The sequence below is a fragment of the Andrena cerasifolii genome, chromosome 14 (genome assembly GCF_050908995.1).
Source record: "Andrena cerasifolii isolate SP2316 chromosome 14, iyAndCera1_principal, whole genome shotgun sequence".
Classification (NCBI taxonomy): domain Eukaryota; kingdom Metazoa; phylum Arthropoda; class Insecta; order Hymenoptera; family Andrenidae; genus Andrena; species Andrena cerasifolii.
The window spans coordinates 11,054,720-11,067,192 of NC_135131.1; the positions used below are offsets into that span (position 1 = coordinate 11,054,720).

The 12,473-nt window shown below is 39.2% G+C and overlaps 1 protein-coding gene across 1 annotated transcript in view; it reads right to left on the minus strand.

Moving 5' to 3' along the window:
* LOC143376308 (uncharacterized) overlaps positions 1-10,664 on the minus strand; it is a 62,573-nt gene extending 51,909 nt beyond the window's left edge. The window contains exon 1 of the mRNA XM_076826471.1: positions 10,525-10,664. The gene's annotated coding sequence lies outside the window, so the exon portion shown is untranslated. The remainder of the gene's footprint in view (positions 1-10,524) is intronic.
* Between the last annotated feature and the right edge of the window lie 1,809 nt (positions 10,665-12,473).

Here is a 12,473-nt window from a genome sequence, read left to right on the forward strand (position 1 = left end):
ATGTGAAACGAAGGAAACATTCCTGCCCTGGAATCTGAAGAACAATGTCGTTCCAACATCGCGAACACATTTGTGACAATGCCTTAACGACGGAATTAATTACTGTATTTAGAATTCGAGAGTCTGTTGAATAAAGGAATCCACTCTACCCATCAGAAAACTTTCTTCCCTTTTCTCCAGTTTCCAATTAATCTTCTCTTGGGGCAGATCGTGCTGTTAATTCGTCGTGCTTCTATTTATATGATTGATTAAGTCTCTCCCTGCGAAACGATTATTTTCTTCCTTTCATCATTTCATGTCCTGTAATTTATCTCCTCTCTGCATTCTTAATATTCGATTGTACTCTCTCCACCCCTTTTTCACCCGCTTGTAAGTATTTACGTAAATCGGTCTTCTTTTATCTTTTAATAGCACAACCGCTGCTTACGTTTAATTTATTATTCATCATCCAGCGTCCCCCTTTTAAGAATCTTCATTTGTTCCACTCGCCTCGGCCCCCTTCCATTCACCCTACATCTTTATTCATTTTCTTTGTTTCCCTCGTTCCCCTTCTTCTCGCAAACCTCGAGAAGACAGCAGTTGATGATCCAACGTCACCAGTCCACGCTTATGAAGTTTATCGACTTTCAACATTCAGTTTGCCCCTGTGACGTTAAACGGTCACCTTTCACTTCTGCCCACTTACTCGTATTTATGGCGTCATCCAGATGAAGCGTAAAAACGTAGACAGACTGGACAGCCGATGTTACGGGCAGAACAACACACTGACTTTTTGCTCGTGCATCCTACGCGGGAGGGCAGATAGGGCGATGGAAAATTCTGCACGACGTAGGCGTGGTATATGCTACCTGACGACCGTGATGCTCTTTTTGCCGTTTATAAACTTCGTTAGTGCAACCGCAACGATAGAAGAAAAAAGGGAGATTAACGTTCGACCATGCGTGTAATTCCATGCACGTGCATACATGCGCGGTCTTAAATGTTATGCCCCAGCCTTAAAATACCGAAAAAACGATACACGAGCAGGTGACATTTAACTCGCAATCAGATATTTAGGTAACGGTCCGGATACTGTAGTAGACGGCATTTAATTTCACCTGCAAGAACAATCCCCTAAATTTCGTAGTTTTACATTTGGGATTCAATTGTTTAAAAATCAGAATTTACAAGATGTATTTTCTTCTATGAATATTCAAATGTTAAGAAAATTAGATTTTCTAAATTTCGATTCTTCAACTTTTAGGAAAATTGCATTTTCTTAAATTTCGAATCTTTAATTTTTAGGAAAATTACAGTTTCTTAAATTTCGAATCTCTAAATTTTAAGAAAATTATATTTTCTAAATGCCGAATTTTCAATTTTCAGGAAAATTATATTTTTAAAATTGGGTTCTTCAAAATCGAAATTAAATTTTCTAAGTTTAGAATCTTCAAGTTTCTTATTTTAACCGTAAATGGTGGCGAATTTAGAGTGTCGTATACCGTACCATTGAAAGTAGAGAAAAAAACGAAGAGGACGGTATGTATTCAAGGGGCGAGCGTGCATATTGAAATTAAGTCCAACACGTAATCTCACACAAAAGTCCAGCACAGCCCTACGTGTGAACGCAAGAAGGATGGAGGGTTCGCATGAAAAGGTAGGGACGAATTCATCTTGCCTCGTATTTACGCGGGCTAACCTGTTATTACGAAGTGACTTTACTTGGTGGCTGACACGTATTCAGTGGGCCCACTGGGAGCGGGACAGAAATAATAAAAGCAATAAATTTGGAAACGTCGTGCTCTAAACCCCGTACACCCTTCGTCTATAGAACGAGAGGCGCCTTAATAACCGTAATTAAATTCGCCGCCCCTGGAGGGTTCGGTATGGCGCATAAATTTGGAAGCGCAACAAGAAATCCGTACACACCATTACGAATTGATGCAAGAGAGCACGAGATTTCTCGTTCATAATGAGAATGCTAAGCGCGAAATTCTCATAATTACGAAATTCTATGTTCATCTCATATCATATAGATATGCCAAAGAACTGGCGCTGAGGAATTGCATTTTTAGTACCCATAAGACTCACGCAATTTTATAAATTAAATCCTTGATACATATATCGTACTTCAGGTACGATATGTTGATACGTAGACATGTTTCTTTAATGTTTTAACGTTGGTAGGAATCTGGATATGTAAAAGTGACCATTTTCGTTTCAATGGATGCAAGCAAACAGGAAATCCTATACAGAGCCTTCAATCATGTAATGGACGCCACCCTATCGGAGCATAATCAAAATTCCGATATCTGGTTACGATTAAATGAATTTGATGCGGTATTGCAAAGGTAGTCGTAGCATAATTACTTCGTCCGCTGGAAATGCCATTAAAATCGATCGAAGTGGTGGTGAATGATAGCCGCAGAAAAAGTGCGGGAAAATTAAAAACCAGACGCAATGGATGGATTTAACAACAAAACGTTGCTGCAGGAAAATACCGTCCTTCCATTTTCCCTGGAGATTTATTATCACCCATTTAAACGTCGGAATCATTTATTCCGAAATTAAATTGCTCCGAAAGTGGGAACAAATTGAAGGAAAACAACGTTTTAAAAGCTTCTACTTCCAGAGGCTGGCTACCGTCTCTGTCGAAACATATTTGATAAACTGTTGAAGCTGATAAATCATCAGGGCAGGAGCGTATAAATTCACGGAGCAGCTATCTCCGGCCACAGTTTTAAGATTTGATTAAAACGTAAAACGTCGATTCACGTGTGCAGAATTGAATGGGAATGCTGCTCCATTTTCGTCAGGCTCGACGATCGGGCACCGAGAAACATGCTTCTGGGGATTAACGTGAATACCTGCATGCGCTACGTTCGCGTGCGTCCCATGCGAGCGGTATTCTCAATCTTCGAAGATTATATCGGATACCCGGGAAAATTCACGAAAATAGCAGAGTCGGACAGCACTCGCGATCGTGCAATATTCGCGGATTCTCCACTGTATTTTTTCTCCGCGCGGCCTGAAAAAGAATATTCTTCTACTTCTCCACCCCTCCCAGTGGTAATATCACAGCGAATCACGACGAGCCGCCGCCTCCATTAAAGATTACGCGGCCGCGATCGCGATATTGAAACAGGAAGCGTCCGTCTAAGTGAATGGGGACCATTGAAACCGTGCCCGGTGAATAATGTAACGCCTCAGATGTACCTCGACTGACAGGGAACGAATCACTGGAGAAAGGAAATCATCCGCTGAATCCGCTGATTAATTCTGACCGGCGGTAAATAATTGACTATTTTGGTGGTAATTGAGGACCTTCCAGCAAGAGGGGTGCAGCTCCAGTTTTGACAGTTTTTGAGTTATGACGTATAATATACGTAAAACAAAATTCTACATCGTTTGGTGCACGTTTAATGCAAATCCGATAACTAAAAATGAAAATATTAATATTATTATTAATATTACTATTAATATTACAATTAATATTACTATTAATATTACAATTAATATTACTATTAATATTTCTATTAATATTACAATTAATATTACTATTAATATTTCTATTAACATTACTATTAATATTACTATTAATATTACAATTAATATTTTTATTATAGAATATTTTTTCGCCAAAAGTAGAAATAAAAACTTATCAACTCAATAACTACTACTTATTGTGTAAAAATGTATATTTTTCAATTAGCTTTTTCTTTTCAATGTTAAGTCAAAGCAATAATTTTATAAACATGTTTTTCTAATTTACTCGAAGTTGTTAAACATGGAGCTACACCCCTCTCGCTTCTAAATTTTAAGTCAAACAGAATCTTAACCTTGACCTACCTACGGATGTAAATGGCACATGACGCGGGTGCGATTTATACTTAATTGAAACGTAGGTGCGAGATAAACCTGACGTGAACCTAATCGATATTCATCTCGAGCGTAATTGGTGCTAACTCGGCTAACTCAGAGCTAAGTAGATTTAAGTGATACTCCAATTGGGCTACATTCTAACTGACAATTAATTAGATTCGAGGAAAAATTGATTTAACCCCTATTTTACGTGAAACGAGAGAATACAGCCTGAATGAACGAGTTTGTTAGCCTGATTTGAACAAATCTGTGAGCAAGCCGAGAGGATCCTCGAGTCTTGCACTGAAAGTAAATTAGTAGCCTTCCCCCACTCGTCGTTCTCTCACGAAATACAGGGGATGGATGGAGTTGCGGAATACTGAAGATAGGGAGTTACGAGTGGAAGATAGGCGTCCACTTTCTGACATTTACAGTGATAACACGGGTATGTAATACCGTTGGCGAAGTAATAGCTCCTCTCAGCTTCCATTAAGCTGCGGGGATAGAGCGCCCACGCGCGCAACGTGCACGCGGGCAACGTGTGTGTGACACGGTTTATCTAATTATAAGGGCAGTCAGGTTTCAACCTTTCGACGCTTGCATCTAATGGACGTCGTAAATTATCCGATGCCATGTCGTTTTTATAAATTTAATTAGATGCTCTTAACGTCGAACAAGTGTCAGCTTCTTTGTCCGCTTTAATTCATTGTTAATTTAATTTGCTATTTTGTACTTTGTCGTGTGCTATCTTTGACGTTCCAACGCCCTTGGTGTGAATACCTTGAGATCTCGATAATTCGATGTAAGTGGAATTCAATATGGGTAGAACTGAGGGGAATTCGGATTAAGCGGAGTTTATGCGTGAGCGACGTCTAAAGGGAAGTAAATGCAAGAGAGCGAGAGAGAGAGAGAGTACAATGGAAGAATGAAGAAGAGGTGAAAAGGACGATGTTAATGCTAGACTTTTAAAAATACGGAAACAAGTACTTGAATTTAGTGGAAATCGGTTTAAGCAGAGTTCGGACTCCGCTGCACTGGATGTTAGCGCTAATCTAGCAGACGCAGGAACTTTCCACCCTTCGTGAATAGTTCGCTGAATAATTTTAAGTAACCGAGTGAAATAAATTCCCCTTCCTATTGTAAATCGACAACAAATGTAAATAGGTTTCAGTGTGTTTCTAGAGAAATATGAATACGATATGAAGAGAAGATAAAATAGTATGTGTGAGACGGGCTTCATAGAAAAGCATCCTCAGAGAATGCATAACGGGTGTCCAGTAAATTGTCGTGCAACCAAAAAACGAGGTTCATTAAAACTTTATTCCAGATTAAGGAATATAGAATAGAATATTGAAAATATGAAATGGAATTCTTTGCAGAATACTTCAACCTTGAAAAAATCAATTTTGAAGGCGAACCAACTCATTGTCAGATCGTCTACTGTTATGCGTCTGACGAAGCTTAAAAATTGATTTTATTAATAACAAAGCCACGTGAACAGTTTTCACATTTATTTCAGTGAAATTGGCAGTCTTTCCAGTTGCACCGCGAATTAATGAACGCACGGTATGGAAAGACATTTGTAGAACACATCTACTGTAAAATCTGCGTGTGTCTTTAAACATCTGCAGCGGTCCTTTTGTGTCTGCGTGTGGACGGTATCGATCTGGTGTACAGGCACTTGTATGCGATTCAATTTAATCCGGTGCCCGAGTAATTTCATAACACCCAGCCAAAAATAGCAACCGCTACTAATTACGTAATTAAAAGTTAATGGCAAGTTCAAAACGAGCTGACGTCAGAATTTGTCATTAGCCAGCGTATCGACTGTCTGCTCTGCTTCGTCGGGCATCAAATTAACTCGCGAGAGACCGAGAAAAAGAGGGAAAATGTACTAATGTATCTTGCTGAATGTTTTACTGTTTCAAGTGCAGTTCAATGTATCAGCTTGGTGGACAGGGTTTAGCGTATTTGCTAAACCAAACACCAAACTTTATATAAAGTATACATAAACCCTAAAGTTATATTTGATAAGTATTATAAGTAGAAGAATTTATTTTCTGTTAATACTACTCTATATTCATAATCTTTTTTTATTTAATGGAACTCTACAACTTTTCTTAAACTACATTATTATTACACTGTTCACATTTTCAAGTTTCTCTACATTACACCATCACACCACGTACACTCCTCAAAACTAATTTTTCAATTTCCCCCGTTTCGGCGCCCGTTAGTCGACTCTGACTCCCAATAACCCTGATAACTTCCTTCAACAGATCAACACCCGCAAATATTACGTTATCCTGGCTTACAAATGAAGTGCCAGCGATCGGTATTCAGGCTGTTTGCGATTCACTCCAATGCTGCTAATCAAACAGTTGATCTTAGCTGCGGGCTCTCTGTTAAATTAACAAATACCACCCATGCGCACCTATCGATCGTGCGTTCAATCGTGACGTAGTATCGAACGTTTGCGTTATGCAGAACCGAGGGAAAATCTGTACCAGGCCATGAAATATGCGAGTTTCGAGTTTCTACCGGCATCCATATATATCCGTGTTCCTCGTAGACGCGTATGGTATGTTAAATAAAAACGAGGGGAGACTGTGCGGGGCAGGGTGAAGCAACCCCTATCGATCTCGAGACACCCATCACCCATATTCTTGATTTTTTACTTCCCACGCGTGAGTTTCCAGCTAAAAGGATTTCCAACTTGATGCTATTTATTTTGGGGCTCCCGCAAAGTGCATAAATCCACAGACGAAAATTTTCCTTCCACTAATTCTCTGCCATACATCAGCGAATAATTGGAGAAATCGTGCAGGTTGTCCGCGCACGTGAGAAATAATTGGCTAAAAATGTGTGTGAAATTTTTTGCGAGAACGGGACGAGAAGAAAGAAAAGCGAGAAAAGAAAAATTGACGGGGGATGAGTAAGGGGAGGCCTCGAGATCGAACCACCTCTTGGAATTTGTAATTCAGAGACGACGCGCAAAAATTGCTGAGCCTGTGATTTCATCGAGCACCTGGTTCTCGCGTGATTCCCGGATTATCATAGGAAACAAGAAACGTGAACGGAAAAGCTGCCCTTCTGATAGGTCGCGTGGGGTGCACACGGCGCACTCGCGCGTGGGTGGAAGCTTATAGTGAGCGGGGCATCCCTAAATATTTCATTTATTTGAAAGAGAATATTTGAAGTAACTTGAGCGAAATTACTGACAAGGAGAGGTTTTCAGGTATCCGCCTCCGATTGCTTTGGTTTTTGGATATGTTTTAGAGGACCGAAAAATAAGATATACGTGTTTTTTTTATAGCGACTCGTTTTCATATTTAGGAAGCCAAAGAATGTCAAAATCTTGGAGGCCAAAAAATGGCCAAATTTCATTTTTAAATAAGAAATCATTTGCAATGCTACTCACGTAGTAAGCTACTACTAGCACACGTTTCCGTCGACATTCTATTTTATGAGACATTTCCTACACAATCTTGAGCGACAAAAATCGCTGCTCCGAATTCACCCTGATAACAAGCCTTCAGATTTCGACCCCAAAGAAATCCCCTTTGAACTATGCAAACAGAGAGAGCCTTAAAAATATGGTGTATTTATCTCTTTCACCAGAAATTTCAGAATCCGACCATGGGCATCACAGATAAATTTAGAAGTCTGCGGAAGTCTTTGCTAGCTCTCACTTTAAGGTTCAACGATTCTACGACTCTATTTCCCCAGCTTATTCCCGACACGTAGAAAGACGCTCGCGAGTGTCTACCATCCTATATTGTCACGTACACGCAGTTGCAGTGCTACGTAAACGTTTGCTACACGCGTATTGCTTTATACTGTATCCACCATTTTGTCATAAGCACACAGGCCAACAGAATTTCGACGAGCATAACGTCGGAGAAACGGAATATCGGAGTATCGAGGCGCGTCTATCATGATCTCGAGTTCCCGATGAGGGTGGGAGGCTGGATTGTATCCGAGTGGTTATCGCTGACCCGCGAGCACCGTAATTATTATTCAGGGGTATTCGGTTGCGCGGATCCTACCAATCCTAATTGCACACCGCCGGATGAGAGCTCACTCTGACATCGTTAATTTTAGTCGATACTTTCTGCACGCTTTATGCATTATGCATACTTAAAATCGTTAACAATGATAGCACAGTACTAATAATATATCTGGATTGTATCGTGAAAATTTTGTTACGTGGATTACAGGTGGGAAAAAAATTGGCAGCTTTAAATTGTGGATTTTTTGGGCATTGAAGTGGATGGTACTTTTCTTACGATACCACGATTACTATTGCTATTATGAGTAGCGTGAATTTATCAGGTTTATGTACCTCATATTTTCAGCGAATGTGGGTGCATGGTCTTTGCTATTAGTTACACGATTTCATTTCGGAGAGTAATAGGTACTTCTAAGTGTTGGAAGCACGATCTTGTAATGAGTCACGCGTCCAGTAGGAAATTCCCTCGTTTCTACTCGAAATTTTAACCATTCCTTTAATTTTAAATTTTGCCACTTCTAATATTTAACTCCCACGCTTCCAAATTATTTTTTAGCTCCTAATACATCCATCATCAACAATTTCAACCATATTATTCCAAAAAATACGATTCCCTCTATCTTCTAATTCTTTTTATCATACAAGTGAATAAATGCCCTCTCAAATTCTAATTTCCAAAAATTCTATTCCCTCCCACACTTATGGACTACCTGCTGTTATGTAAACTTTGTTAGACGAACGATTTGGCAAAATTATCTTTAGCTCGCTGAATTTTTTACAGTGATCTACTGTTTGCAGCCTTTGGCATCTTGTTATTGATAAGTTTGCCACCGCAGGCAATGTGTACCAACGCTGTGTACATTTTCAAGTAGCACTCGGGAAAATGGCGCCACCACAGCTGTTTACAGGTGTTTACTAGGTCCAATAATTGTTCTACAATGGTATGTAAGGCACTGCTACTGTCAGCCGGACACAGTAAACTACTCTCGGTATTGGAGCACGTTCTACTATACATTTCTAAATCAAACACGAAGCTGAGAAAATAGAATCTAACACAGTGTTCACTTATTTCCACACTGCTCTCAATAACTCTCCATATGAGCGTAAAGAAGTCTTCAAATCAATCTATGTAATTAAACAAACCTTTAGAGTTGACCATTTAAATTCAATCCTCACAGATCATCTGAGATTTCCATTGGCCAAAGATAAACACACGCTTCTCTCGGCACAAAATGGAAGGCACGCGAAATTGATTCTGAAAATTAATTGCCAGAATTGGCTCTGTCTTTGATCAGAATTTCACACAGCCACGATATATTCGCGGGGACAAACGCAAACCAGGAACAATTTTAAAAAAGTCAACAGCCTCGAGCAACCGCGAAGGGTAAATATGAAAATTTAATTTCACCCATGTCGATTCGTTCATCCTGCTTTTACCCAACCCCCAATTTTGTCTTTATCGAGGTGAAAATACGTGGAGGAAAATTGATTTCGATTTTCCAACGTGTGCGGGACTTCCGGCCGCCATGTTTAATTTCAATTCAGCCAGTATTACGATACGATCGAAAAGCGAGCCGAACCGTGAAAGAATATCGAGGGGGGATTATTTAATTAGCGCCCTTGACGCCGTGAATTCTCGGGAGGCGCTCCACAGCGACTTACATCGAATGTAAAATCGATATTCACAGCAAGCCACCCTTGTTCGAGGAACGATCCCTTGGACACGGTTAATCGGTTGATTGGCTGGCATACAATTACGTTGCGCGAGGGATGGATATCGATTTCTTCGTTTTCGAATGAATGGCAAGGCCGCCGTGTCACAAGCGGGGGCAAGTATCAAACGATTATTTGATTTCCCGCCCACCCTCCAGCCTTTTTATGGCTACCCTTCCGTTCATGAGCTTCATTTCCTTGCCTCGCTTTTGTGCCACCGGTCGGAGTTTACTTTGACATCGAGGCGACTCCTCTGCACTGTATTTATTCCTCTGTTAGCCGGCGTACAAAGTAATCGTAATGTCATACGGTTTATTTGCTTAACAAACTGCGACGCGTTTGAAACACGAGGCAAGTAATGCGAGGGGAATGTGCGAGTGGAACGAAATTATTTTTCACGTCGCGAAGCTAACTGTGATTTATCGACGGTTCTTCTTATTGTTGGAGGCTTCCGCGTTGGGGAGAAAGACGCACGGGGTTGAAGCCTGATTTATAGTTTTGATGATAAAATATGAGACGCTTTAAAGTGGTTGATATTATGCACTTCGACGGGAAGTCATTTTTGTGAAAGTTTATCGAGTGTTTGAAGTAGTACTTATTCGTTTCTATGACCGTTTGGCTTCGATAGCATTGAACTTGGAAGGGGATGAAGTAATTTATGGGGGTTAACTTAAGGGAAGCGTGAATTGAGAATCTTTGATAGAATTCCTAATTCCTAGTTTGGGCACCTTACCAAGGTTCCTGTCGATTTGATTAATTGCTACCTGAGGTAACTCTTAAGGTAACACGTGGGCGAACAGTTGTAGATAAATGTAATTCCAATCGTATCGGTTTCTGAAGCAGGTCTGGTTATATACGACTTGTTTCACTTTCCTTTCGAGTGCATTAGGTGGCGAGATTATGGGAAGAGGCGAGGGATGCATATTTGATATATTGCAAAAAGATAAAAATTCCCCTACTTTAATCAGAATTCGAAGCTCCGTTGTCAAAATGCAGGCTCTAGAATTTTAGGAGTGCAACCTTCAGCGTGTGCAGTTTAAATGCAGGGTCAGTCTTGATATACAGGGACAGATGCACAGTTGCGCACGTTGTACACTCATTTTCGCAACGTGAAACGCGTTTATTCTGCAAACGCACGGGATATTATTACTTTCCACTGCAGTAGAAAAGAATTTTTTGCTTCAAAAAAAGTTTCAGTTAGAGAAGGGACGTTTAAACGTTATACGAGTAATATGGGTACTTATTTTGGTTCTTGTTGTTGGAATTTTTATTATTGAATAATAGAATAAGTATTTAGATAGGCTTTTTAATATATTGTGATTATTAGGTATCAAGATATTGGTTATCTGAATATTAGATACAACGACATTAGATGTCAAAATTTTAGATACCAGATTATTATATTAAAATATTGAAATCAGAAAACTAGATATCAGAATATTAGATACCATAATATTAGATGTCAGAGTGTTAGATACCACAATATTAGATGTCAGAGTGTTAGATACCACAATATTAGTTAAGATGATATTTTCAGTAATGGAAGATTAGTTATCCCAATATTCGATATGAGAATATTAGAGAACACAATATTAGTTACGAAAGTATTAGAGGCCACAATATTAGATACGAGAGTATTAGATAGCACAATATTAGATGGCGTGGTATTAGGCAATGGAATACATATTAGCTATCTCAATATTCTATGTCACAATATTAGATACCACAATATTAGATATGAGAATATTAGATACTGCAATATTAGATATGAGAATATTAGGTACCACAATATTAGATGTTAGAATATTAGATACCACAATATTAGATATCAGAATATTGAAATTGGAAAATTAGATCTAAGAATATTAGACATCAGAATACTAGGTATTAGAATCATTCGATATTACAATTAAACGCACACGATACGCGTGATGATAATTCCTTGGGTTAATCAGAAATATTAAGCGAGGAAGGTCGTCACTCCAAAAGCTACGTTCGACCTTGCTCGACGAATACACAAAAACTGTCGGCTAAGCAGTCCAAAGTGGCCGTGATTCAGGCACAAGCTTTCCTTTACAGGTACGAATAATTTATGACCAAGTACAATTTAAAAAGTAACATTACGTTTGCTCCATGAATAAATACATCTGTTTTTATCTTTGTCTAATTTCATTTCCATTTTAAAAGCCATCTGGAGAACAACATTTTGTACAAAAAATTTGGCACACTTGTTACAAAGGTTTTTATTCCTTGTTATACACTTCCTACATATTCTGAATTTCGACATAATATATTTAAGGTTGTCTTATAATTTTGAGACCTTCTGTGCTTTCCTAGCCTTCTCCTTACATTTAAGTGATACGAGTCAATCATATAACCTATCCACTACTGTATCCCTTAAAAGCCGCATTATTTTAAATATTCTTTCATAAAACTAATTCAGATGGAAGAATTGAAGCTTACAGATATCACCATTTCTTTTCTAGGGCACATGTAAATGAGGGTAGAGAGATTTAAGGCTCTGGAAGAGGCTCCCATAGCTGTCAAGCTTTCCTACCCCTAATGTAGTTAGAGAATAGATTACTGTGGTCCGCAGAGTAACAATTATTCCCCACTGCTCCTAGAGATCCTCGAAGGACAACTAAATCTCTAGCCTCTCTGGCGGCCACTTTCAATGCGTAAACTCACCGCTTCTTATTTAACTATTCCACTACAGTTACTTCCTCTACTTTTTCCCTCCTACTTACAATGCAACACGCGAATCTCCATTACATTCAAGCACACCAACGACTCGCATTATCGAGACCAACAAACCGAATAAACAATTTAAATCCTCAATATCCAAAAACAAAAACTCCCTCTATCTCCACTACACATCCCAATCTTCTCTCACAGGAACATTTCCCTC